This window comes from Berghia stephanieae, chromosome 14 (assembly GCF_034508935.2).
Source record: "Berghia stephanieae isolate SIO BIC M18660-M18661 chromosome 14, UCSD_Bste_1.3, whole genome shotgun sequence".
NCBI classification, from domain to species: Eukaryota; Metazoa; Mollusca; class Gastropoda; order Nudibranchia; family Aeolidiidae; genus Berghia; species Berghia stephanieae.
In genome coordinates, this window is record NC_088373.1 from 13,289,067 (window position 1) to 13,291,566 (window position 2,500).

At 46.0% G+C, this 2,500-nt stretch overlaps 1 protein-coding gene across 3 annotated transcripts in view; it reads left to right on the forward strand.

Moving 5' to 3' along the window:
• The window catches only part of LOC144960105 (uncharacterized), a 74,487-nt gene that overhangs the window by 69,478 nt on the left and 2,509 nt on the right, over positions 1 to 2,500 (forward strand). The window lies entirely within an intron of this gene.

A 2,500-nucleotide genomic window follows, 5' to 3' on the forward strand; every position in this document is an offset into this window, starting at 1 on the left:
TTGTCCTTAACAACTGTTGGCCGGTAAGTCCTCAGTCACTGTTGTCCTTAACAACTGTTGGCCGGTAAGTCCTCAATCACCGTTGTCCTTAACAACTGTTGGCCGGTAAGTCCTCAATCACTGTTGTCCTTAACAAATGTTGGCCGGTAAGTCCTCAATCACTATTGTCCTTAACAACTGTCGGCCGGTTAGTCCTCAGTCACTGTTGTCCTTAACAACTGTTGGCCGGTAAGTCCTAATTCACTGTTGTCCTTAACAACTGTTGGCCGGTTAGTCCTCAGTCACTATTGTCCTTAACAACTGTTGGCCGGTAAGTCCTCAATCACTGTTGTCCTTAACAACTGTTGGCCGTAAGTCCTCAATCATTGTTGTCCTTAACAACTGTTGGCCGTAAGTCCTCATCACTGTTGTCCTTAACAACTGTTGGCCGTAAGTCCTCAATCACTGTTGTCCTTAACAACTGTTGGCCGTAAGTCCTCAATCACTGTTGTCCTTAACAACTGTTGGCCGGTTAGTCCTCAATCACTGTTGTCCTTAACAACTGTTGGCCGTAAGTCCTCATCACTGTTGTCCTTAACAACTGTTGGCCGGTAAGTCCTCAATCACTGTTGTCCTTAACAACTGTTGGCCGGCAAGTCCTCAACTCAATCACTGTTGTCCTTAATAACTGTTGGCCGGTAAGTTTTCAATCACTGTTGTCCTTAACAACTGTTGGCCGGTTAGTCCTCAGTCACTGTTGTCCTTAACAACTGTTGGCCGGTAAGTTCTCAATCACCGTTGTCCTTAACAACTGTTGGCCCGTAAGTCCTCAATCACTGTTGTCCTTAACAACTGTTGGCCGGTAAGTCCTCAACTCAATCACTGTTGTCCTTAACAACTGTTGGCCGGTAAGTCCTCAATCACTGTTGTCCTCAACAACTGTTGGCCGGTAAGTCCTCAACTCAATCACTGTTGTCCTTAACAACTGTTGGCCGGTAAGTCCTCAACTCAATCACCGTTGTCCTTAACAACTGTTGGCCGGTAAGTCCTCAACTCAATCACTGTTGTCCTTAACAACTGTTGGCCGGTAAGTCCTCAATCACTGTTGTCCTTAACAACTGTTGGCCGGTTAGTCCTCAGTCACTGTTGTCCTTAACAACTGTTGGCCGGTTAGTCCTAATTCACTGTTGTCCTTAACAACTGTTGGCCGGTTAGTCCTCAGTCACTGTTGTCCTTAACAACTGTTGGCCGGTAAGTCCTCAATCACTGTTGTCCTTAACAACTGTTGGCCGGTTAGTCCTAATTCACTGTTGTCCTTAACAACTGTTGGCCGGTAAGTCCTCAATCACTGTTGTCCTTAACAACTGTTGGCCGGTTAGTCCTAATTCACTGTTGTCCTTAACAACTGTTGACCGGTAAGTCCTCAATCACTGTTGTCCTTAACAACCGTTGGCCGGTAAGTCCTCAATCATTGTTGTCCTTAACAACTGTTGGCCGGTAAGTCGTCAATCACTGTTGTCCTTAACAACTGTTGGCCGCTAAGTCCTTAATCATTGTTGTCCTTAACAACCGTTGGCCGCTAAGTCCTTAATCACTGTTGTCCTTAACAACTGTTGGCCGGTAAGTCCTCAACTCAATCACTGTTGTCCTTAATAACTGTTGGCCGGTAAGTCCTCAATCACTGTTGTCCTTAACAACTGTTGGCCGGTTAGCCCTCAATCACAGTTGTCCTTAACAACTGTTGGCCGGTAAGTCCTAATTCACTGTTGTCCTTAACAACTGTTGGCCGGTTAGTCCTAATTCACTGTTGTCCTTAACAACTGTTGGCCGGTAAGTCCTCAATCACTATTGTCCTTAACAACTGTTGGCCGGTAAGTCCTCAATCACTGTTGTCCTTAACAACTGTTGGCCGGTAAGTCCTCAATCACTATTGTCCTTAACAACTGTTGGCCGGTAAGTCCTCAATCACTGTTGTCCTTAACAACTGTTGGCCGGTTAGTTCTCAATCACCGTTGTCCTTAACAACTGTTGGCCGGTAAGTCCTCAATCACTGTTGTCCTTAACAACTGTTGGCCGGTTAGTCCTCAATCACCGTTGTCCTTAACAACTGTTGGCCGGTTAGTCCTCAATCACTGTTGTCCTTAACAACTGTTGGCCGGTAAGTCCTCATTCACTGTTGTCCTTAACAACTGTTGGCCGGTAAGTCCTCAATCACCGTTGTCCTTAACAACTGTTGGCCGGTAAGTCCTCAATCACTGTTGTCCTTAACAACTGTTGGCCGGTAAGTCCTCAATCACTGTTGTCCTTAACAACTGTTGGCCGGTAAGTCCTCAGTCACTGTTGTCCTTAACAACTGTTGGCCGGTAAGTTCTCAATCACTGTTGTCCTTAACAACTGTTGGCCGGTTAGTCCTCAATCACTGTTGTCCTTAACAACTGTTGGCCGGTTAGTCCTCAATCACTGTTGTCCTTAACAACTGTTGGCCGGTAAGTCCTCAGTCACTGTTGTCCTTAACAACTGT